The following is a 27,163-nucleotide window of genomic DNA, read 5'->3' as shown; positions in this document are numbered from 1 at the left end:
TAAAAACAAGACTTTCCTTGTCCCTGAAAATTCAAATAGATAAATTCACAAGGGCCCAGACCATATTTCTTCTCATGTGAAATTGGCCAGACTTAGAACTTGCTAAACCAGTAACTACTGTGGAAGTGGTACTGTCGTGGTGACAGCTTACACTCGCCCAGAAGCATAGCCCTGAGCTCAAACACAGCTTCCCAAGGGTAGCTCTTTTCAAACTCCCAGCATCCCTATCACCTCCCCAGGAGATATCCGTGGGGCCCAAGGAAAGTATGTCCTGCCTCCCAAAAGTCAAGTCATCAATCAAACTCAGTACCCAGACAACCAAAAGCAGAGGGAAAGCGATGTTTGCTCTTTCTCCCGGAGTACACGCACATTTGGGAGATCACGCTGGACTCCCTTGAGATAGATGGGAAGGTAAACATCACCTGGCACCTGTGGCTGACCCTCAGTGGTTTCCCAGGTGAATAAAAACCACCCATCAACCATCCCCCAAAACATCCATGTCCAAAATGGATCGTTGAAGCCTTTCAACACGATCATTTCAAAGCAAACAACACACGCTTAAAGCAGAATAACGCATTTCCTGGGAAAACTATGTCACTGACAAATATTCACACTTCCAATAGACCAACAGTGAGAGGAGGGGGACCCTGCGAACACATAATAACACAATTAATTGAATAAGGAAGACTGAAGACGAATCAATACATTTGAATGTTGGTGCTCGCGAAGAATACTGCAAAGACCATGGCTGCCATAAGACAAAAACAAGTCTGTCTTGGAAGAAGTACAGCCAGAATGCTCTTTTAAAAGCGAGTATATTGAAACTGTGTCACGTAGTTTGGACAGGTGATCAGGAGACACCAATCCCTGGAGAAAGACATCCTGTTTGGTAAAGGAGGGGGCAGTGCATAAGAGGAAGCCCTTCAGGAAGATGGATGGGCTGTGGCTGCAAACATCAGATCAATTGTGAGGACGGCGTCAGACTGGGCCATGTTTCGTTCTGTTGTACATAGGTGTTTGTGAGTTGGGACAGACTCGACAGTACCTATCAACAACAATGGAAAAAATCCAAACTCACTGCCACCGAGTCAACTGAGACTCATAACACCCTATGGGGCAGAATAGAACTGTCTGCCCCTTGTGGGTTGCCAATGCTCTGAATCTTTACGGGAGCAGGAAATCTAAGCTTTCTACAGCAGAAGGGCTGGTGGCTTGGACCTTCTGACCTTGTGGTTATCAGTAATTCACTATGCCACTAGGGTTCCTCCACGACCAAATAGGAGTTGTGAATAATGGACAGCATTCTCTTGACGGCTAACACGTATCCATATCCGGCATTCTCTTGACATTAACACGTATTAGTAGCCCTCTGCCTATGGAATTGACAAAATGCTTAACACTGAATTGCGCATGCATGTGCACGGACACATACACACACAAATAAATGCATGCACACCAGCCCACACAGACACAAATCCAGAACATGTCAGCGAGGACACAGAACCTTGTAAGGTCATTAGCAACACATACAAGGTGTCCTAATCCAAGCAGAAGCACTGCCAAGGTTGGGAGCGCTGAAGGGATGCACAGACCTGGGAACCTGGGACCAGCTTCATTGCCTGAGGCAGCCACATGACTCGTGACCATTAAAAATATAATTTAAGGAAATAAACACTTGCTCTGCTGCTCTTCAGCTCTATGGGGGATTACCACCACCTTCTGAATTTGAAATCCACACCCAAATATGGACTCTCTGTGGGATGATAAAGGGAGACTCCTAGTTAATCTAAGAGCCCAGCAGATCCCCCTTTGCTGAGTTGATATCAACTCATCATGACCCTAGAGGACAGAGTTGTTCCTAAGGGTTTCTGAAACCGTTAATATTATGTGAGCAGAGTGCCTTGTCTTGGCTTCTGCAGAGCAGCTGATGGGTTAGAACTGCCAACCAACAGCTCCATGGAAGACAGAGATGACCCATATCTGTGGTTCCACCATGAAGCTCAAGCTCAGCCTCACAGAACTCCCTCCTCTAGATGGAGCACCAATTCCTGTGCTGCTCTCCTTTCTCCGAACACATCATCCCAGCGGCCTTTGCTGCCAAAATCAAAGCTGACCCGATTCTAAAGCGAGCCCATCCTTCTACCTGCAGAGTGTAACAGGCTAGACTAGACCTTGGGTTATGGGCATATGGACATGAATTAGATTCTCAACCTGCCAGTTCCGACCTGCATGGCCTCATACCTTCTATCTGAACAAACCTCCACATTATTACCATGACTGTGACAAGATCTATCAATGACAATCTGCCAATGGCCATCTAATCCATTTTATCGTGGGACCTCACTGCCGGCAGTGAGAACAGAGGAATCATGCTCAAGTCCGGCTTGTGAGGCACACTTCTGTTCCTCAGGAAGATGGATAAGAGCCTTGCTGAGTTTTGCATGCAAGGAGTTGGTGAGCTTGCCTTCCTTCTCTGCACATAAGGAAGCACCTTCAAGACAAGGAAGCTGAACCAGCACATGTAGATCCACGAAGTTCTACTTGCCTCTTCCTCACCTCTTTATTCCTAGAATGGGGCTCAGCACTCCCTGCCCTCTCGTTCCCAGAAAACCCTGTTGGGATGATCCCTGTTCTCTCCTCCTTTTATACCCAACACACTTAGAGGGACAGCTCCTTTCCTCCTCCGGCTCCAGGGACTGCCCCTTTCTCCCCAGGTCCCCCACCTGCAGTCCTTCATCCCGTTCCCAGCTCACTAATGTCTAACAGCCAGCCAGCCCCTGCTTGGCCCTTCCGTGTCATGCATGTTTGCATCACTTTGAAAAGACTGGAGCAGCTGGGAGACACGGAATCAAACCCACTTCCACGGGGGGTGCCTTTTGACTCACAACAACCCTAAAATGGGGTTTCCAAGAGCACATCTTTCTGGAAGCAGAAAGCCTCACCTCCCCTCGTGGGGCAGCTGGTGCATTTGAACTGCAGACCTTGTGTTGAGCCGTTCCAGGCGTAACACCCAGAGCCACCAGGGCTCCTGGAACCAAGACCTCCCAAAACCGAAAACCAAACTCACTGCCATCAGATTGATGCTAACTCATAGCGACCCTAAAGGACAGGGTAGAACAGCCCCTGTGGGTTTCTGTGACTAAGTCTTCACAGGAATAGAAAGCCTCATCTTTCTCCCTAGAACCAGATGGTGGTTGTAAACTGCTAGCCTCACGTTTAGCGGCCCAGGCATAAACACTACACCACCAGGGCTCCTTCCTTGCAATTAAATTATCACCATCTTTACCTGCAGCTTTCAAACCATTAAGGAGCCTCCGCATCTCTTCTTACAGTAAAGTCGGGCTACCTCAAATATAGGGGACCCTTTAACCTGCCACGGGCCATTTGGATATTTACAACATCACTTGGGCCATACTGCTCTCAAATGTTTAACTTTCTTCTAAGGGGGTAGCTGGATCTGCTTCTCTTTGGTGAGTGTGTGACGTTAGCTGGTATAGATGAATTCACGGGGTTATACTGTCCCAAGGGCGAAGGTTCCCAATCCCTGCACTACAGGATAACCCATGCACCTGCTCTCACTTACCTACAAACTCCTTACAGACACATTGAGGAGCGGGGCTCATCATAACAGCCTCTTCTTCTAAGCCAGTGGTTCTCAACCTTCCTGAGCCGCACTGACCCTTTATACAGTTCATGTTGTGGTGACGCGCCTTCCCATGAAATTATTGTTGTTGTACTTCATAACTGTCATTTTGCTACTGTTATGAAATGGACTACCCCTGTGAAAGGTCGTTCAATCCCCCAAAGGCATCGCGACCCACAGGTTGAGAACCTCTATAAATCTATGCGATGCCACCTAATTGGAACAAGACCGAGGAATACCATCCCTCTCTCCAGGTAGCCCACCAAATGCAGCCACTGCAGCTCCCCTGACGGACAGGAGACTCCATCCTGGGTGGAGGGGTCTCCTGTGAGATGGGGCTTTTCCATGCCCCAAGACTGATTAATGTATTCATTACAATAAAGCTAGCTCTGTCCGTGCGGTTAGGTTAACAAACTTCTTTGGCCTATCTCTCCCCTTTTCAAGTCAGCAGTTCAAAATCACCACCTGCACTTCAGGAGAGATGAGGCTTTCTAATCCAGGAAAGAGTTAGTCTTGGAAACCCACATTACAGATCCTACAGGGCAGGGGGGTCAAACTGGTGGCACTCAGGCCACATACAACCCCCGAGGTAATTTTTTTGTGGCCCATGATGTTCTGAAATAAAATGTAATGAGGGAATTATGTGTATGGTACTGCCTCGATCTCCCCTAAGTGTTATTTTCTTCATAAACAATTTTTTTCTATTTTGTGGGCCGCCAGTTGGACACCCCTGCTATAGGGTGACAGTGAGTCTGCATCGATTCGATAGCAGGGAGTTTGCGTTGAGAGCCCAGAATCCAGGATCAAACTCAGGCCCATGCTTTTACAGCGCCCTGGATCCTTCCCGCACCCCAGGGGGTGGTATCACACTTTGAGTGACACTGGGTTTCACTCAAGGTCTCTGGATATGCTCTCCCCCACCCGTTCCCCATCACACACTGCATTAGCAGGCAGCCAATGGCTAACACAGGCCACGCCTCCTTCCTACCACCAATTCCACAGGGACCCTGACTCTCCCCGCCCCTCAGGAATGATTTAACAGCCTCCAGAGGGATATTGGGGTCAGTTGAGTGTCTGCAATCCCGCAAGAAATACTGAGGCAACAGCTGAAGATGGAAAGTCACCAGCCCAGCCAAGCCTCTGCCAAGCCACAAGCAACCTGCCTGAGTGGAGTACTTTAGGACTTGCCGTGACCCTCCAGGACAGGGTGGTGGACCTGGCCATGGGAGTTCCTGAGATTGTCACTGTCTGGGAGCGCACAGCCTCGTCTTTCTCTGGAGGAGCGGCTGGTGATGGCAAACCAACCACCTTATGCAGCCCAACGCCTCACCACTGTCCCACCAAGGCCCCTCTGCTCGGTTGGCAGAGGACAGGAAGGGCTTGAGAGTGGCCACAGCTCCAAGCAAGGTTCCCACATTTGGATCCAAAGCTGGTGTTCACTTTCCCAAGGAAAACAGCAGTCCGCCAGGGCCATGTGAGGGGTGGCGGCCCAATTCCCTCCTGTTCACAGGTCACTGCCACTACGGCCAGTTCATCTTCTACCAAGGCCATTCACTCGGCATCCCGGACCCTTCCACAGAAGGTGACCCACACCAGGCCTGTGCTTCTAACCTCCTTCAAGGTGGCCCCCCGGCTGGCACTCTTCCTGTTGCCCAGGAAACAAAGGCAGCAGGGGAGGGGGAGGGGAGCGCATGGTGTGGTGCTTGGCTTGTTTTTTTTCATGCTACTCAGCAAAAATTCCCTATCTACTTACTACACACAATGAGATTTTACAAGGCACAGACGCGAGAGCCCACAAGCCCAGCACCCACGAAGCGATAAATACCTTATAAACACAAAGGTCATGTCCCAGGTATTTATGGCTGTCTGCTCTGCTAGACCATTTGACTCCTGCCTCACCCTGTCCTTCAAGGCCAGCTACTTTATTTAGGGTTACTGCTCTCTGATTATTGGGGGGTGGGGGTAGGGGGAGCCCAGGAGAAGAGGACATAAAAGAAGTAAGTGCCCCATCAGTCTGCCCGAGAGAAATCAGTGCCCTCAAGGCCGCTACATACAATCACAAGCAAGTCACGCCTGGTGGTTTGCCCGTCCGGGTGTCCCCCTCCCATCCTGACTGCAGAGATGTAGCGCTTATCGCCAAGCCCCTTCTTCGCTGCGCCTCCCTATTACGAATGCTATCAAGCACATTTAATAAGCACCCCACCCCCACATCTACCAACACCCTCAATCGGACCTTGGACCGCATAAACAGACCCCTATGGAAGGCAATGAACTGGGTTTAATCTCGGGCTCACCAACATGTGCCCACCTGGCTCTCTTCTGCATGGTCGCTTTTGCCACAAACCCGCACATGCCGCCCCCTCAAGCGCTGCCCTAAGTGTCTCCCCAGCTGGCAGCGGCATGAGAAGCCTGTGTAGCATCAACACAGTGATTGAGTGACAGGTCTCCCGGGCAATTACAGCCCAGGGCGAGGTGGTGGCGGCAGCACTGGGACGTAACCCCACTGCCACACATCACCTTCGCTTCTGAGGGACCATCAGATCAGACAGGGAGCTGTCAGCCGGGCAGAAAAAGGGGGCCTGGGCTCCTCATTAGCCAGGGCACCCTTCTGCTTCACATGTCATGGTGGGGCTTTTTACAATGTTTTTCTTCTCGCCCCTGCTTCAGCATATCAAGGGATCATCACGGGCTGAGTCAACTCTGACAGCTCCCGACGTAAATGGATTTTGAGGCAGGCACACTGAAAACAAAGGGGGGGGGGGCGGCAGGGTGCTGCTCCCAGACAACCTCAGACCGACTGTCGCTTGTTCCCGGTCCCAAGAGGTGTCCTCTCCCACTAGATGGCCAAAAGCATCCCTGGTGGACAGGAAGGTGAGATGATGGAACGGTGGTGTGGTGAGCTGGGCTGTGTGTGTCCTGTGGGGTACAGGGCACATCCTGGTGTGGGAGGAGAGGGGCACCTGCCTCCTGGACCCCACCACAACTCCCAAACCACCCCACCCCCACTCCCCCAAGTAGGACAGGCTATGGGGCAGTCCTCTCCCAGTGTGCATTGCTGTTTGCTGTTCTTTACCAGAAATCAAAGACCCATTATGTGCCCACTGGACGCCCCCTTCCCTCACAGAGTCTGCCCCAGTCGGCAGCCCTAGAAGATGCGGGGTTGACCTTTATGGGAGAATCCTCAGGTGGTGAAATAGGCACCTATTTTACCAGAGTCTCCCTGGGTCCCTCGGCCCCAGACGCTGCTGCTCCTGCCTTCCACATGGAAGGTGTGCACAGAGCTCCCAGAAGACGGTGCTCAGAGGGTGTCACCAACAGCGGGGAAGGCTACAATCAAAGCAGTACCCATGGAGGTGTGCCGGGGCACACGAGGCTGGTTGGCTTGGCAGCTAGGCTCTTGATTGTGAATAACATAGGTCATTCCCTCCACACTTCCCGGTCATGCTGACTATCCGTCCCTTATCAGCTCATTTATCACTCGTGTTGGAAGCTGTGATCACCAGGCTAGCTGCTTCCTAGCCTCTCTCTCTGGGGACTTGTCAGAGCGAGATGAGGGTGACGGTGATGACAGTGGTGATGGAGAAGGTGATGATGCCCATGAGGAAGCTGGTTAACAGAGAAGGACCAGCCCAAACTCACGGCCATCGAGTCCGTTCCGACTCAGCCATCCCAAGGGACAGGGTGGGACTGCCCGTGAGTTTCCGACACTGTCACGCTTCCTGGAAGTGGAAAGCCAAGTGTTTCTTCCTTGGAGCAGCTGGTGGTTTCAAACCGCCAACCTTCCAGTTACCAGGCTGACGAGCAACCATCACACCACGAGGGCTCCTGGTGGTGGAGGAGGAGAGAGAGGGTGCAGGACAAACATCGGCTGGGCCCTTGTGATACACTCAGTGCTGTCAGAAGCAGTCGACCTGCCTGCGAACACTGCACACCCACAGCAGCCTTCTGTGACGGGTGCGCCTGCTGCCTTCATATCATCCAGAGGAGGTAGGGCTTCAGGAGGCCATTGCAGGTCACAGTGCTCAGAATCCAGATGAAAACACCAAACCACACCCACAGTCACCAAGTCGATTCTGACTCATAGGGACCACATAGCATTGGACCAAACTGCATCTAAGGGTCTCGGAGGCTATTCATCTCTTTTTTTACATTTTATTAGGGGCTCATACAACTCTTATCACAAGGCCACTCATACATACATCAATTGTATAAAGCACATCCGTACATTCTTTGCCCTAATCACTCTCAAAGCATTTGCTCTCCACTTAAGCCCTCTGCATCAGGTCCTCGGCTATTCATCTTTTGGGAACAGAAAACCTCATCTCTCTTCTAAAGAACAGCTGGCGGATTCAAACTGCTGCCCTTATGGGTTAGTGGTCCCAATGTATAACCCACACCCAGCCACCGGGGTTCAGACCACCATCAGAAATAAAAACCGCTTCCTCCCTGCCTTTCACAGACCCCCCACCCCCACCCGCAGGAAACACAACTTGGAGATGTCGGAAATGCTGGGATCCCAGACACCTCTTTTCTCTCCCAAGGTGGAGTCTCTGTCCCTGCTGCAGTGAGCACTTTCCCCAGAGACCAATGACTCCTCTGAGTCAATGCAAAGCCTCCCTTCTCGCTCCCTGTGTACCAACTGGGTTTCAGGGACAGAGGGTTGGGCTTGTCACCGCGGTGGGAAACCATGTGGCAGATAACATGCCCTCTGTTGGCTGGTTCCAGTACAGCCACGCAACCTGGAGTACGTTGTATGAGGGCTCTCTCTGTCGTTCACCGTTTAGGGGACGCATGCCACACCACCAAGATGTACAGGTCAGCATGCCCAGTTTCACTCGACCCTCTGGGGCAGAGGAGAGCTCCCTCCGTGGGTTTCTGAGCCTGTCAGTCTTCACAGCATCAGAAAGCCTCCTGTCTCCCCCAGAGAGAGGCTGGTGGAAGTGAACTGCTAACCTTGAAAGTGAGCAGCCCAAGGCACAACTCACTAGGCCACCAGGATTCCTTACAACAGAGAGCACTATCCAAGAATGCATTTTCACTGTAAGACAGGGCTTGTGATCGTTCAAGGCGGGGAGGGGACCCAGCTTGATAAAAGAACGGCCCTGACTCATGAGGAAGGAGCTTGCTGCCTTCATCAGGACGCCATGAAGTTGCTGCCTACTGAGAAGGGCAATGATGAGGGCGGTACCTCCTTGGCCACCTCCCCAGTCCCTCCTCTGTAAGCATGCGGCCCTCAGACATCTCCCGACCCCACCAGACGCATACTGTGCTACACAAAGCCCCCCACCCCATGACTCTCCAATGTAGCCCCGGCGCAAACATTCACTGCGCAGAGTTGGACCACAGGTGACCGAGCAAGCAGGACTGTCCTCTACTTCAGAGGGACGTCACCCAGGTGGTCCCGCTGGAAGCCCGCCATGGTGCCGCGGGAGGGTTCCCCACCATGGGCCCAGCATCTCTCAGGTACCTCACCAACTCATCTTCTCATCTGGCTCTGCGCAGTCCAGACAAACATTCCTGCAAATACAACGCCGTCAGCTGCAGCCAAGCTGCCCTGGCCGACATCCAGGGGAAGTGTGGGGGCTGGGGGGAGGGAGGTGCAGTGCCAGCTTCCTCTAAGGGACACAGGGGAACAGAGGACTTGGCCTAGAGCCCAACAACGCCTGTGGCCTGTTCACAGGGTGGGTGCCTGGGGGTGCTTACAGATCCCAGGGGCCAAAGAAAGTGCTAATAACAGAAATGGAGGACCCCAGAAAGCAGGCAGAAACTACAGACAAACGGTTCGCAGTGGGTGGTCCTTGGTAAGGACTGGCTCCTGAGACCATGTTGAAATGACTTCCCAGGAGGGTGGCGATGGAATTGCCGCACAAGCAGGTGCGGCCCCAAGTCTCCCCCGGCACCTGGCCTCTGGCTGTTTGCATCCATGTAAGCGAATCTCCGTGCTGGGGGAAGAATGTGGGACAGTACCGGGGACTGTTAAGAGAGCCAACAGATGTGACTTGAAGGAAGTACAGCCAGGATGCTCCTTCGAGGCAAGGGTGGTGAGGCTGAGGACCAGGCTCTGGAGGGGCCTGTCATGCTTGGTAAAAAGGAGGGGCAGAGAAGAGGATGGATTGACACAGAGGGCTCAAACATAAGGAACGAGAGGGAAGATGGTGCAGACCAGGTGTTGTTTCACTGTTGTAGCAATGCATGGGGATTCTCCTTCAACCACAGGCAAAACTGAACACTGCCCCGGGCCCCGCCGCTAAACAAAAGCCCTGAGTGTCCAGAGCTTCCCTGGACAAGTCTGTTAAGTAAAGGTCTCTCCATTCCATCAGGAAGACCTGGGGGTGCTGTCATGTAAGAACTGGACACCGAGGCATAAGATCAGCAGTTCTAACCCATATATCACTCTTCCGTCTGCTCCAGTAAAGATGTACAACCTCTGCAAACCCAGATTGGGTCACCATGTATCCACTTGATGGCCATGGGTTTGGGTTCTTCCTCTTCATCACCTGGGAACTAAGGCCTACCACTAACATGCACCCCCAAAAAACCCCAAAACTCACGGCCATTGTGTTGATTCTAATGATAACCTCATAGGGCACGGTAGAAATGGCCCTGTGGGTTTCCAAGATTTAACTCTTTATGGGAACAGAAAGCCTCATCTCGCTCTCCCAGCTGGTGGTTTCAGGCGGCTGAGCTTGTGGTTACCAGGCCAATGTGTAACCAACACGCTACCAGGGCCCCATCCATGAAAGCACAGGACCGGGTCATTCAGAAAGGGTTCACAATGACTTAGAGGTACTCGAGAAGGGCTTTCCAGATGGAGACCTTTTTTAAGACACTCTCTGCTCCCATGTAAGAGGACCTCACAACTAGGAAGTGGGACACAGAAGAACCAACACTTTTGAAGCCTGTGACAGGCTCAATTCTGGAGACGTCACCCCGACTGACAGCACAGGAAGACCCTGAGCCAGAGACAGGGTCTTATTTATCCTGCGGGAACAGCTGGGCTTTGAGGGGTTAATTTTCCCAATGTGGAATCTCGTAGGTGACAGGTACACCTTCCACCCCTGACAAAGACCCTCATAGACCACCACCACCCCAAAACAAACAAACACACACACACACACACACACTCCCTCCAAACTGCTTTGGCTCTCTGCGCAATGTTTTTATTTCTAAACCATACATCCGCAGAGCTGGCTGTGTGCCAGGCGCCATCCTAGCCTGGGGACACAGGTGGGCCAGGCTTTAGACAGAGGTCCACTTAAGCAGAGGCTCTGGGTAAAGCGGGTCGTACCAGCTATGTTTACTGCTGGGACGGAGTGTTCTGGTCTAAGTGGACAATCCTGTAAAGGCTCAGAGATGGCAGTGTGGCTGGCTTCAAGTCCAGCAGGAGAACACGCCTGTCAGAGGGACCTCTGCAGTCACGGAGCAGATGGGGAGGGGTGGCACTGGGCCAGCGTCAATGAAGTCTCGGATCACATTGTTGCTGTTGTTAGCTGCCACTGAATCGATTCCAACCCATAGCATCCTCACACACAATAGAACGAAACACCATCTGGTCCCGCACCATCCTCACCACTGTACCTGTGCTTGGGCCCATGGTTACAGTCACGGTGTCAATCCAACACCTTGCAGGATTTCCTCTTTTTCGCTGCCCTTCTACTTTAACCAGCATGATATCCTTCTACAGGGACTGGTCTGTTGATATGTCCAAAATACGAGATGAAGTCTCACCATCCCTGCCTCCAAGGAACACTCCGGCGGCCGTCCTTGGGGCCGTACTCTTGGTGAATTTGGAGGCTGTGTGGAGAATGTTCATCTGATGGCAGATAGGATCTAAAGTGCATTTGAGAAGGGCCATGCAGGGCAGAACCATGCAGAGATGATTAACTGGGCAGCTATAGAAAGAAGCTGGGCCAGAGAGAATGGCAGCTCTGCCCAGGGTGGTAGCCACAGAGGTGGTGAGAGGAGCCGAGCTCTAACTCATGCCAACACTGTTGTTGCCATTATGTGAGATCTGACCCACAGCAACCCCATGCACAACAGAATGCAGCACCCCTGGCCCGGCACCATTCTCACATGGTTCCTCTGCCCAGGCCCATCGATGCTGCCACGGTGTCAGTATACCTACCATGCCAACAGACAGAGATAAACGCAGGCATGGCTTCTGAACTGTCCTCCATCTCACAAAAAAACAAACCCAGATCCAGGACCCTACTCTGAAAAGCACCAAGTGGACACTTCAATGGGCAGCAGACTGACCAAGCTGTCAGCGGGGCAAAAGCTGCAGCCTACAGAATTGAACTGGCCAAGGGCAGCCCGAGCCAGCAGTAAGAACGGGTCCGTTTGGGTTGAGCAGAACAGACGGGCGGGGGGGGGGGGGCTGCACAGAAGCCACCATCCCCAGGAGGAAATTGTCTACTGTCTCAGCACAGCCACAGGAGTCCTGGTGGCATACCGAGGCAGGTGTCGGGCTGCAAACTGCAAGATCGGCAGTTTGAACCCACCAGCTGTTGAATAGGGAAAAGATGAAGCTGTGTACACCTGTAAAGGTGTACAGCCTTGGAAAACACAGAGGCAGTTCTACTCTGCCCTACGGGGATGGGATTGACTCAGTAGCACCGAGTTTCGTTTGGGGAGGCGAGGGGTACAGCCCCATCTCCGGCAACGCCAGCGCCCACCTTCACTGTGCAATGCAGTCTGTATGGGCAGAAGCTGGGAGGAGCACCAGCGCTTGTGCTGGATGTGAAACACAGCCCCTACCCCCGCCCTGCCACTAGCAAGCAGCATCTTTAAACATAATACCACTTGTTCTTTGCTGGTGTGTCTTTCTCCGGTCTTTTTTTTCCCCTTCCCAGAAAGACCCCTAATTATCATGCTGGAGAGTCGGGGAAAGATGGCTTTTATGTGGTTTTTATCTCCCATCCGCAGTATTGTCCTGGGCTTCTTTATTGGTGTTTTCTGCAGTAACAAGATGCTCTCCCAGCACCGAGACAATTACAGAGAGGCCTGCCATGTGTTCGCTGCAAGATGAAAGGCAATTTCTGGTTTCAAAGCCACTTACTTTCTTCTTGGAAGAACTCTCTTCCTAGGTGACCCAAAATCCACCTAGCCAAAATCCCCCGCTCACCTGGTTTGCATTCATTGTGCTGCCAACCAGACGAGGAGAGACCATTTCCTTCAAGCATGGCATCCAGCCAGATTCATCAAGCCCCTCTTAGCACCAAGTGCTGGCAAGGGGGCACAAAACAAAGCCCAGGCTGTGTGCCCCCCAGGGGCTCTGAGTCCAAGGAAGAGGGAGGGGGATCAGGAGGGTCACTGCCTTAGAAATGACTGTCCTCTGAGGCTGGTTGTGATAAGAGATGTCATAGACGTGAGACTCCTTTCAGTGGTAGACGGGAGCAAGGTGCTTGGTGATATCAGCAGGACCTTGAAGGCTCCAGGGCCTATGGAAGGGATCCCGGATAAGAGGAGAGGGAGGGGGGACATGGGCCAAAGACCTGGGAGATGGACAAAGTGACTACTGTGGTTAACTGGACAAAGATTACCTCAAGGACTTTGGGGCTGTAGTGTGATGATTATTGCAGGTGGATAGGAGGCCATGGTGGGGCGTGGCCGTGGGGGGCGTGGCCGTGGGGGGGAGGCATGGCCGTGGTGGGGGAGGCATGAGCTCCAAAAAACCAGCCTGTGGGCCAGCTGCCCTAACTGAAGGCTTTGGATTTGCAGATTTCAGGCCTACTTGGGAACCACAGTATGGATTTTAGGAAAAGAACCCGTCTACTGGCTCTGTGGGCTCAGTGTTGAGCTGCTAACACAACGGTCAGAGGTTTGAACCCCAAAGACGCTCGGGGGAGAAAGATGAAGAGATGGGCTTTGGTCAAGTGGATGACCACCCTGAACACCCCACGGAATACCTTTCCTCTGCTTACATGGTTGCCAGGAGTCCACTCGAAGGCAGGAGTGCCAGACTGGTTGATGGTTCTCGGTATAGGCCAACAAGGAGTCCTGAGGGCCAGCTGGTTAAGCGTCTGGGCACTTCACCAGCAAGTTGGTGGATTCTAACCCACTGGCTGCTCTGTGGACAAAGGTGGGGGCACCTCTGCTTCTGTAAAAGGTTACAGCCTCTGAACCCATTGGGGCATTTCTACTATGGCCTGTAGGGTGGCTTCAAGGAGATGAGTGGGGTCAACTTGTCAAGGACTGCCCATACAACCGAGGTGACGCCGACATCTGTCCCATCTCAACGCGGGGCAGGAATCTGGGAGGAGCTCACAGCTTCTCCCTCCCAGGAATCCTGAGAGGTTCCCAGCCTGTTGTGGTAGGTGACTCACCAAGGGTTCCTAGTCCCTCAGTCGGGCTGATGACAAATGTTCATGGGGCAGGTGGTTGATGGGGTCAAGTTGGTAGGTTTTAGGAAAATCCACTCTGGTTTCCATGTAGCGCATTGATTTCAGTGGGGCTACCAGGTGGCTCTGACAAGGAGCTGACCAGGACAGTGGGAGCCAGGGAGCATCCTGAGTGCTCAATAAATATTTGTTAATTGTGGTATTGATTGGCGACAAGGAGAACAATCTGTTGCGTCTACTGGGGCATGTCCGCTGTCACACGGCTGTTTGGTGTATGATCGGGCTCTGGGCACCGTGCTTCCCTGCAGAGAGCGAGGCGGCCTCACGGGGCAGATGGGCAGCGTCGCGCTACCTCTTCTCTGGGCTTCGTATCATGTAGGTGCTGTAGTTGCCGAGGAAGCGATGGACCCGGGTTCCACGCATCCGCAGGTATCTGCTTCCTTCTTTGGGGGAACAGGGCAGAAGCTTCGGTGAAACACAGATGTCAAGAGGACCATGTACAACGGGGCCTGCAAACCAGTGGATGGAAAAAGGGATCGAAAGATAACAGGGTTTCCCCCCTCACCTTTCCAAGTAGTCGCTGGGTGGTGCAAATGGTCAGCATTGGACCTGGTGACCTTCACCCCAGCCTTCTGGCCGCTGACAGCTACGTAACATAGCTCTATGCCGATATATGTAGCATCTCCACAAACCCCAACCGACTCCCAGGCAACAGGTTTTATGGCTTTCCTTCGCCCTGGTGGCATAATGGTTGTGCACTGAGCTGCTACCTGCAAGGACAGCAGTTCGAACCCACCAACCTCTCCATGGAAGAAAGACGAGGCAGGGGATCTCCCCTTGTAAAGAGTCAGAGTCTTGGAAACCCATGGGGTGTTCTACTCTGTCCTACAGAGTTGCTGGGAGACAGAATTAACTGGACAGATGCCATATGGTCTGATTTGGTACTGGTATGGGTTAAGTCTTGGGCTGCTTAGCGCAGCAGGGAAAACCCACTGGCCATTCCATGGGAGGAGGAGGAGGCTGTCAGCTTCCGGAAAGATTTCACGTCACAAAGCCTTATATGGGGTCGTTAGGAATTGACTTGATGCTAGTGGGGTTTTTTATTTGAATTATTTAATTAACGCCTGATTCCATGCCTAAACATAAGCCTCAAATAATCAGATTACGGATAACATGACACCCATTGCTGGAGTCTCAAAGTGACTGAGATGGCACCGCTCAAAGGAGGCCTGAGGGCACAGTCGCTCCATGTCCAGTTGCCAACTGAGCAGTGGGCACTTCAACCCACCCCACCCCCTGCCATCACCTTTTCTTGTAGAGACAGAGCCTGAAAAAACCCCGAGAGTAGTCCTGCTCTGTTCTATTACGTCATTATGCGTCAGAATCGACCGGACAGTCCGTATCCACAGCAGAGTGATTGGAAGGTTCTGGTGACACTTGGATGGAATCACTCAACCTGGACAAGGAGCCCTGGCCGCATGGTGGGTTACACAATGGGCAGCTAACCACACATTCAGCAGTTCAAACCCTGCCTCATGGGAGAAAGATGAGGCTTTCTGTTCCCGTCAAGACTGAGAGCCTCAGAATCCCACAGGAGTCCTGCTCTGTCCTTTAGGGTCCGTGGGAAGCAGAGTGGCCTGAAAGGCAGGAGTTTGGCTTGAGTTGGAATGACCACATTCCATTTCCACATCACCTCTCATTCTCGAGCTAGCTGGGCAGCATGCAAGGCTATCAAACAAACCCCTTAAACTCACTGCCATCGAGCCAATGCTGACTCGTAGACACCTTACAGGCCACCAGGGTTGAATCACCCAATGAAGGTTTCCATGACTCTAACTCCTTATGAGAGTAGAAAGCCTCAACTGTATCCCTCAGAACTAGTGGTTTAGAACTGCCAACCTTGTGGTTAGCAGCTCAACAACATACGCACTCTACCGCCTGGGCTCCTGGGAAATGAGCATCAGCAGAAAGACAAGAGAAGTCGATCCTCGTGACCGTCTCGTCTTTCTTCTGGGCCTCTGAATGGGTACAAGGCGACCTTGTTGGGATTCGGGCCGGACCAAGAAAGCTTCCTGCTCGCTCTGCTCAAACATCACAGTATCCAGCACTAGCTGAGCATTCGTTCACTGGGGGCATTGGCTCTCCTGACCCCGAGGGAAGGCCACGTCAGCGCCACCTCCTGCACCGGTCCCGCAGGAAAGAGGCCATCGGCACTAGAGTACTTAGGACAACTCCCAGGGGGAGGAAAGTTCACCTGGGCTGCTGTTGGGTAGCGACTTTCCAGGTTGAGGCTGGCAGCAATGTTCTAGACAAGGAGCTGGCAAGCAAAACTGAAGATGAAAGTGACACTATCACAGTGGCATTTATAATATGACTAGATATTCCATATTTGTAAAAGTACACTTAATGGCTCTTGAATAATTTTTAAATTGCTGTGAGGGGCAGGACTGGCCCCTCCATCTCAAAAGTTTGCCTACCTAGCCCCGTTCTAGGCCGATCTGCATCCTTCGGTTCCTTTTGTTTGGTGGTGGCACCGCTCCTGTATCACCTTACCCAGAACACAGAGGAGGTGGGATTTCTTGCCATCTTCTCTGCAATGGCTTCTGCTCTTCTGAGCAACAAAGAGGAAGAGTCTCTGCCCCTTCGGATTGAGTCTTTTACTTTCCAAGGCGATGGCCGGCCGAGCAGCGGTCTCGCATGAACACGCATCATTCTCAGGCGAGAGGGGGCAGGGGCGGAGGTAAAGGGGGTTGTGAAGATACCACCGCTGAGTAGTGTTCGGGACACAAATGAAAAGCCAGCAGTTGTCCGGGGATTGACAGGTTACCTCAGTCTCTTGGTAGCTTTAGCTGCCTGGCAGGCGAGGTGCTCCTGCGGTTCAGGAGGCACTGCACTAAGACTAGAAATCCCTGTCGCTGCAGGGCATGCTCTGCCCATCCTCCCACCAGAAGTCCACTCGCTCCAATGGTCAGCTGCACGCAGGAGTGGATGAGAGGGAGACCGCGAGACCAAGTGCAGCAGGCTCCAGAGCAGGAGAGTGATACTGGCTCAACAATGGCCCTTCCACCAAGAGAAGGGCTTGCCCAGTCGCAGAGTGCCCGACACGCCTGCCAACTTCGTGCTCTGGAGCATCGGGAAGGCGGCCTTGAAAAGTCACCTTCCAAACAAGGTCCCGTGTGACGCTGACTCGGCTCCCTATGGGCATGGAATCCTCATGGGGTAGTGGATGAGGCACCAGGCTGCCAAACCACATGGTCTTCAGTTTGAACCCACCAGTGACTCTGCCAGAGAAAGATGAGGCTGGCGGGGGGCTGCTATAAAGACTTAAGAGGACTCAAAGGGGCAGTCCTACTCTGTCCTACAGGCTTGCTGGGAGTCAAAAGTGACCTGATGGCAAGTGGTCCACTTACACAACAGGTCTACCTTGTCACGTGGGATCTCTCTATATTTATAGAGTGCCTAGCACCTACAGCATCAACACTGACTGACCTGGGTGGCAAGGTGTCCCAGGGTCGTGCAATGAGGTAAACATTACTGGCCTACTAGTTGAAAGGTTCAACCCCATCAAGGAGGCACTGCCATCTACTTCCATAGATGATGGACCTCAGGCCAACAGAACCGAGAAGAAAGCCATCAAGGGGGACAGAAGGTGCCAGAAATGCCCTTCCCTTCTCAGCCAAAATAAGTTACTAGGTCCCCGTGCAGAGGCAGCATGGTAAGTCTTACAGAAACTACCTAAACAAGAAATACGCCTTGTCACTAAGGACTTGAAGTCCTAAGAAGGGGCGTTCCAGGCTATAGAGTTTAGCAGGTCAATGTTACGGTCTTGTTCGGGCCATCCACTCTGGTTCTGAATCACAGTCATTCAAAGCACAACGGAACAAAAGACCACCCGGTCCTGAGCCATCCCCACAATTATTGCTTTGTTCCAGCTCCGTATTGCAATCATGTCAACATGGACCCTCTAACCTACACCAGAGTGGAGAATGGACACAACATAGTGGTGGCACGGAATGAAATAATTAGAGGTGTTTAGTTTTGTTTCGAGAGGCATCTTGGTTCAGAACTGTCACTAACCACTCCAGTATAGCAAGGGGGATGGGGAGACTTAGATGGGACTGGAAGGAAAGCGGTCTGCTGTGGGTTCAGTGCAATGGCTTAAACACTCCCACAGCCAAGTGGTTTGTAAAAAAGGTCAAATTATGCCCCCAGCTCATGGAAAGTCAAGTACAGCAGCTTCTTTCAGCAGGAGAGGTGGGTGGAGGCATGTGGGGGGGAGAGGGAGGGAGGGAGGGAGAGAGAGCGAGGAGAAGAGAGGCAATGTGACCTGTACATTCTACAAATGGCAAAGAACTTCTCAGAAGTGCGTAGGAAGAGAAGGCTGGCAACTCCCAGGCCACATGTTTGCCGTCAACAAACTCTGGAACATGCCTTCATGCAGAGACTGAACTCTTCGACAGAATCATCAAACATTGGGGCTGCACTAGCTTCCAGTCCCCTTCCTCACTTCACGCAAAAGCGCAAGGCTCACCCTGCAGATAGACCTGGGCACTGGCAGCACAGCCACGGAGCCACAGGCTCGGAGCACCACCCCTTCCACGAAGCCAGCGACCTCGCCTTTCTCAGTTACGGACACTCTAAGATGCCAGCGGCCCGGCTCTCTAAGGATAAAAAATAAGGTCTTTCATTGTTCTCAAGAATGATTTATGTTCCTAACCTTTGGAAAGAGGAGAGGAAAATGTTCTGGGAGTTTTTTGGGTTTTTTTTTTTTTTTTTGCCTCCTTCAGTTTCTTTTGGAAATCCAGGCAGCCTGTGAAGACATAATAACCTTCTAAGGTAAGAAAGGAGAGCTTTTTGGAGCATCTGAAATGAGGAGGCCCCGGCAGCCCTGGTCCTGTAGTAATTATGCAGGGGGCTGTTCATCACAGGGCCAGAAGTTTGGAACCGCCATCTGGTGAAAGAGAGGGCTTTCTACTCCCGCGAAGAGTTACAGTCTCAGAACCCCCCAGGGTTCTACCCTGTCCTCTAGGGTCGCTATGCGGTTTGGCATTGACTCAATGGCAGTGACTTTGGTTTGGGGTTTTCTTCAGTCTGTCTTAGTTTGGAAACTGCTGAGATCCCCGTCTGCCACGGCGATCCCTCAGGCATTTGAAATATCATCCGCACCCACCCGCCAGCATGGTAGCAACAGCCAACTACCACCATGCAAAAAACTGACAGCGGATGGAGGGATTTGGTAGCATTTTAGTTCCAGTAGCACGTGTGACCAGTCACTGGGGGAGTTCTGCTGCTGCTGTAGGTGGTGGGTGACATGTTGGGCTATGAATCCCAAGGTCATCAGTTCAAACTCACCAGCCATTCTTTGGGAGAAAGAGGTTGTCTGCCCCTGCACAGATTTACAGCCTCAAAACCCAACAGGGACAGTTTTCTTATGCCCTATGGGGTCTGGGTGAGTCACAGGTGTCTGGACCCCAGTGTGATTACTACACCACCAGCCTCAAGAGAACACTGTCTGCTCCCAGAAAGTCTGGCAGTCTCGGAAAACCACAGGGGCAGGTCTACCCTGTGCAGCAGGGTGGCTAGGAGAGGGAATCGACTCATGACTCAACAGCAGTGAGTTGGCTCTGACGTTGGGGTTTTTTATAAATGTGTTTGTTTGGAGTCGCTGTGATGAGGATGGCGGCACCCAAGCTTCTCCCGTTCATGCTCCTGATCCTTCCACCTGTAGCCACAGCGACAGAACCTAGACACACAGCCCTCTCCCCAGGCTGTACAACTGCATGTCCCAAGAACACAGCCAGCTACTGCCCCCCTGCACACTTCACCGGGGGTGTAGGGGAGCTTTGCACTTACTACTGCCACCAGAGCTGGGACCTAGAGAAAGACAAGCACTAAACGGGCAAACGAAAAGTGCCTGAGAGGGAGGGGAGGCTTTGAGGGAGCGGGAATAAATGAAGTCTATGAACCGTGCATATTTATAGCACCTGCAAATTAACTTCCTGGAAACAGCAATAAGCAGGTACCGTGCCAGTCCTCGGTGGAATAGGGTGCAAAATGGATGCCAGCTGCAAGAAGGCGGGAACACATGCGGGCCACTGGCTTGCGGACATCTGTCCCCTACAGCCAGCAAGTCTACCAAGCGCTGCTCACAGGCGCCGAGCCAGAAGAGAGAGCCACTTTCTTGCCGGCCACCCTGATCTTGAAGGACCTTCTCCTTGCTCCGGGGAGGGAAAACGCTTACAAGTAGGTGTCCAGAGAAAGGGGGCCCCCGGGTGAGGTGGAGTTTGAGGAAGCTTCACAGAGAGGACGGGGCATGCTGGAAAGTCTTACACACCTTCTTGGGCAGCCCAGGAAAGTCGGCCACGACGTAAGCCCAGGGACGCCTATGATAAAACCCAAAACCAAAGCCACTGCCATTGAGTTTGTTCCAACTCAGAGTGACCCCAAGGGGCAGGGCAGAACTGCCCTTGTGCAATTCTGAGGGGGTAACTCTTTAGGGAAGTAAAAAGTCCCATCTTTCTCCCATGACTAGGGTGTTGGTTTTGAACGGCTGACCCTGTGGTTGGCAGCCCAGTACACATTAACTGTTATACCATTAGGGCTCATGAATTTTAAGGACACCAGGAATCCAGCTCTGGGTTAAGACTTCTTCTGATTCCTGCTTCTGGAACTGGGCTGGCGAAGGGCCAGCCCAGCCAAGGCCCGTGAATTCCCAGCAGGAAGAGAGAGAGCGACAGTCGTCTGGGCAGAATGTCTGTGAGTTGCACCACACACAGACCCACCATTTGCTTCCCTGAGAAGCTGTTCCTCAGTCTCCCCTGCTGGACTCCAGGCAATGAAGCAGCCAGCTCCCTCAAACCCAGTACACTCTGCTCAACCTCCTCAGGAAAACATCAAGCGCCCCTACCCGTCTTTAGCCATCCATTAGAAGCTGAAGAACAGCCTCCTCCCAAACAGCCAGCCCAACAAAACTGGCCCTACTTAAGCAAAATGAAGGTGCTCTATTTGAGTTTTTAAAGTCAGATTATTTCCCCTTCTCATTATGAAATTCCAGCCCCAAGCCTCAGGGAACAATGGGGCATGGTATGGCCATTGTAATCAACCTGTTACCCTGAAGGCACCTGTGGTTCCACTGAAGGTTCTTGGCCAAGGGAAGGACAAAGCACAGCTGCACAAAGGCTTGGGGCCTGGATCCATCCTGAAGAGCAAGGTGTCGGCAATGCTTCTGAAAAGGCAGACAGCCTTGGGGCAGGAGGTCGTTCAAAGGAAGATGGAGTCAGAAAGCATGTGTTCATCTCCCCATTACAACCTGAGCTCTGCTCATCCCCTAGCAGCCTGGGGAAGCTAAGGTGGGTGTGGGCACGTGGAAGACAGGAGTCTACTGCAGAGGGGGGGCGGGGGGGGGGAGGCGGGGGACAGGAAGGAAAGCCCAGGAAAAAAACCCTGATTTCCCTTTCTACTTGGGTGGAACCAGGGAGTCTCTGGGCACGAAGAATTCAGACCGGTGAAGAACTTCCTGAGCAAGGGGAAACAAAACCTGCCTGTTACCAACTTAATCCTGACTCCTAGTGACCTCCACAAGACAGCAGAGCTGCTCCCTGGAGTTTCTGAGGCTGCAAATCTCTAGGGAAGCAGGGACCCTCATCTTGGTCCTGCTGAGAGGCTGGTGGGCTGGAACCACTGACTTTTCAGGTAGCAGGGCAATGCATATCTCTCTGCGCCACCAGGACTCCTTGGGCAAGGAGAAGAAAAGGCACTTCAGGGATGGAAAAGCAGCTCCCCAACTTCTGGTAGTTTCAGCAAAAGCTTGGAGAGGCAAGCTGGTATTGTGCTCCATTTCCACGGTGCCCACTGTGTGCCAGGCAGAGAGGGCTGGTGGCAACTTGGTTAAGCACCTGGCTGCTAAACAAATGGCAGGTGGAGACAAAAAGCAGTCAGTCTCCTGGAAAGATTGAATGCTTGGGAAGCCTCGGGGGCAGCAGTTCCACGGGATGACTTGACAATGGGATCTTCGTTTGGTTCTGTTAGGGTTTTCCGTCTTGGCGAACTACGACTATGTGTTTCGAGATCAATTCTCATTTGCTCTTGAAACCAATCCTAAGAGGTCCACTGTATTGAGGCAGGGGCATTCAATGGCAGAGCCAGTTGTCTGAATCCAGAACAAGTGCTCTCTGCATCACAGGCCATCCCTGCAGTTCACTGTGGTCCTCGTTCTCCTTTCTGCTCTCTCCTCTCTCCCATATGCATGCGTGCGCGCACACACATACCCACACACCCCATTTCCACTACCCCACGTCCACAGAGGCCTACTTTGCACTGACAACATCCCAATCATCCCAAGGGATGGTTCTCTGGTGTCTCAGTACCTTAAGATGTCACTAGCTCTTTCCATCTCAAAAATGAAAAGTTGCTCGTTTAAAGCATATCGGAGAGTTCCAACATTCCATCTGACAAAGGAGTCTTCACCTCCTGGGCAGGAGGTGTGGCTCTTAGCCATCATGTCGGCTCGGACCTGTATGCACAACACAAAGAAACCCGGCCCGGCCCTGCATCACCCGCACAATCGTTCCTAGGCTTGAGCCCACAGTTCTGTCCTGCCCAGCGTCAGCTATGAGGGGGAGCAAGGGAATGCATGAGAGACCCCGTGTCTTCCCAAGAAGAAGAAAGGGATTCGTCCAAGGAAACCGTCTATTCAGGGCCAGAGAGGGCAGATGCGGAGCCCCAGGAGAGATCTCCAAGTCCAGCTCCACACAAGGCCTGGGCCTGTGGAAAACCCACCCTACTTCATCTGGATGGGCACTGTGGCTGACAAGGGGCTCAAAAGGAAGAATGTCGGTGAGGATGGCACAGGACCGGGAGGTGTTGCCCTCTGTCTTAAGTGAGGTAACAGCAAACAACAATTATGGATATGATCCTTGTTTAGAAACAGGCTCCCTGAGAAGCACTGCTTTGGTGGAAACCCCATACCCTACTTCTACTGCAAGGACTCAAGATGGGGCAGTGGCCAACAGCTGACACAAGGTTGTCTGAACCCTCCAGCCCACTCCATGACAATGGATTCACCAGCAAGGGTTTGCTTTCTGTGGCTTTGCAAGTGTCATTCTGGAAGCTTCCAAGCCACCTTAGACAAAAGCAAATGCAGAAAGGCCAAATCCCCCAAGGATATCTTTCCGGGAGTCACCTGGTTAGTTCTTCGTTAATTAATGCCACCCTCTGCTCGCTACCTGTTTGGGAGATGCGCGAAAAAGCACGCGCCTGACGGTAATATTCAGCAACCGCACACGATGCCATGGAAACCAAACTGTACGGACTGGGGAAATCACGATCGTCGCTTCTCAGTGTCTTTTCCTGCTCTTGGGCTTCTGGACATCTCTGAAGCTTGAAGCCTGCCACCAGCCCCATGTCTAAGGTGCAGACTTGGTGCCCTTGGCCTTCCCAAGGCACCTCTCTGCACTCCCCCAACTCCGCTCTTCTGTGCGAAATACCTTCCGCCTGGCCCCTGTGCACCCTCCTACACCCAGCTGGAATGACTACACGGCAAGCTGCAGGGCGGGCTGTGATCCGCACAGCTGTCTTCTTGGGCGATTATTTAGGGACATAGAAGGAAGTCATTAGAGAGCCTGGGAATCCGCCAGACACTGCTCCGCCACAGCTAACACTGGAGACAGGGTCCTGGGCCAAAAGGGGTGGGGTGGGGTGTGTGTGTGTGTGTGTGTGTGTGTGTGTGTGTGTGTGTGTGTGTGTGTGTGTGTGTGTGTGTGTGTTGGAAACCTGTAAGGGCAGTCCTAGCCCTACTCTGTCCTATAGGGTCACTGTGAGTTGGGTTGGACATGTGGCATGTGTACAACATACAGTATGCATCTGGTGTGGGGTGTGTGTGTGTGTGTGTGTGTGTGTGTGTGTAAAACTTATAGGGGCAGTCCTAGCCCTACTCTGTCCTATAGGGTCACTGTGAGTTGAGTTGGACATGTGGCATATGTACAACATACAGTATGCATCTGGTGTGGGGTGTGTGTGTGTGTGTGTGTGTGTTGGAAACCTATAGGGGCAGTCCTAGCCCTACTCTGTCCTATAGGGTCACTGTGAGTTGGTTGAACATGTGGTATATGTACACCATACAGTATGCATCTGGTGTGTGTGTGTGTGTGTGTGTGTGTGTGTGCATTGGAAACCTATAGGGGCAGTCCTATCCTACTCTGTCCTATAGGGTCACTGTGAGTTGGTTGAACATGTGGTATATGTACACCATACAGTATGCATCTGGTGTGGGAAACGTTGGTGAAGTCTACTCCAAAGTGTGCCTGGTTGGTGAAAGGCAGAACACAGCGCACGAAGTGTGGGGAGCTGATCTCCCTTGGTCTGCCCGCTGGCCACGCCTCCACCCTTGGCCTTGGCTGCTTACAAGGAGATGGATGGGCACAGTGGCCGCAGCAATGGGTTCAATTCTCACAGCGGGTGTGAGGCCAGGGTGGCAGTGCTTCACTCTGTTATCCAGTGGCTCCCCGGGAGGGGAACCGACTCCATAGCATCTAACAACCACAAATGCGACTGATGCAATTTCATCACCCCTCCCCCAGCAGAGGTTCAGCTTCATGAGGGCAAGGGTTCTTGTCACATATGACCACTAAAGCCCGAGTACCCACTGGAGAGTCTGGCAATAGTAAGTGTGCAGTCATAGGTATTTGTGGAAGTAGTGAGTTACAGGAGCAGAGTGTTGAGCATTAAACTGGTGTGAAAGTCCAACAAGTTACCAGTGCACCTGCCAGCCACCTACACCTCCTTCCTGATCCGCCCTCCCATGCATGCTCAGGACAGACGCACAGAAACACACACCTCTAGCTCTGAACGGGTCTGCTGTCCCTCAGATGCCACCTCCTGGTACCTGTCCATCCTCCCTTTGCATCAAGAAGCAACAACTCCCCAGCCCCCCTCTCCACCACCCCCCCCCCCCGCCCCTTGGCTCCATCTGGGTCGACCAGCTGCTTGTTTCCTCTTCCAAGAACAGATATGTGAAATCACAACACGGCTCCCTGAAGGCCCTCCTTCGGAGCCTGCTCAAGGTCGGGAGCCCTCCGCCAAGGTCAGAAACCCCTTGGACCCCAAAAGAGGAAATGTAACAAGTCAGAAGTAGGAAAAGGCAAAGGTCAAGGGTCAAAGCATGTCCACAGGCTCTGAACTGATGTGCTCCAGTGTCAGCAAAGAGAGATGGCTTCATCTCTCTATCCTCACCTGCCTCACAGAGACCAGCAGGTGGGGGTGGGGGTGGGATGTGTAAATGGGACCTCTTCCCCTGATGGCTGGGCCCGCCTACTCTCCCTTCATGAGAAGAAAAATAGAGCCAGACCTTTAGCCCTTCCCAAGTGGAAGCTGCATGGTGAATTTGCATGGGGATTTCATCCACCACTCTCACTGGCTTTTCCCCAACGCTCACGTGAAGAGCTGCCTCCTCCTCTCTGCACATGGGAAGCATGGGCCAAGCAGGCTGAGCAATGTTGGTTGAATCTAGGTTCCCTTTATTTCCAAGTGTGTCTCCTTTGGGGTATGCCATGCCCACTCACATTGGAAGAGCTGTTCAGCATCTGCGGATGGCAGTTACAAGGGGGGGCCGCGGGGGCTTCCCCGTGAGAGCACCATCAGAAGAGGCAAATCACCCAGTAAAGTGAGAGATGACGGCAGAAATCCAAACAGAGAATTGGACGCTGAAATGCATCAGCGACTCAAGAAACCATTTCCAAGGATTGACTCTACAAATTGGTTTTATGAGAAACCTCAGCCTGCACGTGTCTTCCCCGCCAAAGGGTGGAACCTACTCAGCTCATTCACAACAGGCCATCCTGAACTTTCAGGATAAATCCCAGACCTCAGATCCCAGTGAATGCAGAGAGAGAAAAGAAAAAAGTTGGCAAGCGGGAAGGCCCCCACGGTTCCCATCTGTCCGCATCTCTGAAGTACCTGGGGGCATCCTGCTGCCCCACCCGTGTCCCTTCCCTTTGTCCTGGGTTCATTCTGAGAGACGTCCCTCCCTGTCTGCTGTAGAAGAGCCATGGAGGGGAGGTGGGAGGGAGAAGGAGGAAGTCTGGCAAGGTGTCTTAGAATGTGGTGTGAGTACCAGCATGGACCTTAAAGGTCAAGAACACAAAATGCTGGAGAGGGCGCTGGGAGACTGGGACTCTCATACACCACCAGGAAGGTTCACACGTGTCGGAACGGTCCACCTTTAAGATCCAAAGTGCAGCAGTGGCCCAAGGAGCAGGATGCGAAAGGGAAGGAAAGGAGGGCGGATGGGGGAGGAATGGCAGGGAGGCAGTGGGAGAGGCAGTGGTCCAGGGAGGGCCCCCGGAAGGGGTGAGATCGAACAACAGGGCTGAATTCTTGGATGGACCACTGGTGACCCGCTCGGTCAACCTGCTCCCCACTCACACCCGTTGTGATGGTAAGAACCAAGCTGCAGGACGAGACACGCAACATGATGGCCTGATGGGAATGTCCTCACTGCCACGGAGTCGATGCCGGCTCAGTGACCCTATGGGGCAGGGTAGAGTTGCCTCTGTGGGTTTCCAAGTCTCCTTACTTGAGTAGCAAGCCCCATCTTTCTCCCATGGAGCGGCTGGTGATTTCAAACAGCGAACCTTCCAGATCACAGTCTGATGCATAACCATGACGCTACCAGGGCTCCAACAATATAAACGTACCGATTTACAATCATTGGGGCATATTCATATGACGTGTCTGAACTTGCAGAGACAGATGTATAAGAGCCCACACATTGACCATAGCAGAGCTTCCCCCCCACCCCAGCCCACCCCAGGTCTGGTGCCAAAATCAGCGTGGGTAAGGCGGCTTTACCAGTCCCCTGGCCACGGGTGTTTTCAAAAGCTCCATGGAAAAATTCCACTAGCCTCCAATCCCACTTCCCCACAAACTCTTGAAGCATCCTTGCATCTGATGGTGCCCGGGGCAGGTTTGAAACCCACCGAGCCGTGAGTGTTGGCACCATGCCTGCCCACCCCATTCCCTTCAGAGTCACGGGGATCATATTATTCCTGCCTACAGGGCTGTAGTGGCAGGCAGCTTGGTTACCACCATTGGAAGAGACGCGTCTGAATTCTAGTTCTCTTATGAAGTAATCAAAAGAATGGACCCATTTTTCAACTCTCTAAGTGCTACTGAGAAGATACCA

The 27,163-nt window shown here is 52.5% G+C and overlaps 1 protein-coding gene across 5 annotated transcripts in view; it reads right to left on the bottom strand.

Annotated features, from left to right (window-relative positions):
• Positions 1-27,163, bottom strand: part of AUTS2 (activator of transcription and developmental regulator AUTS2) — a 1,157,636-nt gene that overhangs the window by 970,233 nt on the left and 160,240 nt on the right. The window lies entirely within an intron of this gene.

Source organism: Tenrec ecaudatus, chromosome 12, assembly GCF_050624435.1.
Source record: "Tenrec ecaudatus isolate mTenEca1 chromosome 12, mTenEca1.hap1, whole genome shotgun sequence".
Classification (NCBI taxonomy): domain Eukaryota; kingdom Metazoa; phylum Chordata; class Mammalia; order Afrosoricida; family Tenrecidae; genus Tenrec; species Tenrec ecaudatus.
Note: the sequence above shows the minus strand (reverse complement) of the source record. Positions and strands in the feature narration are given on the sequence as shown.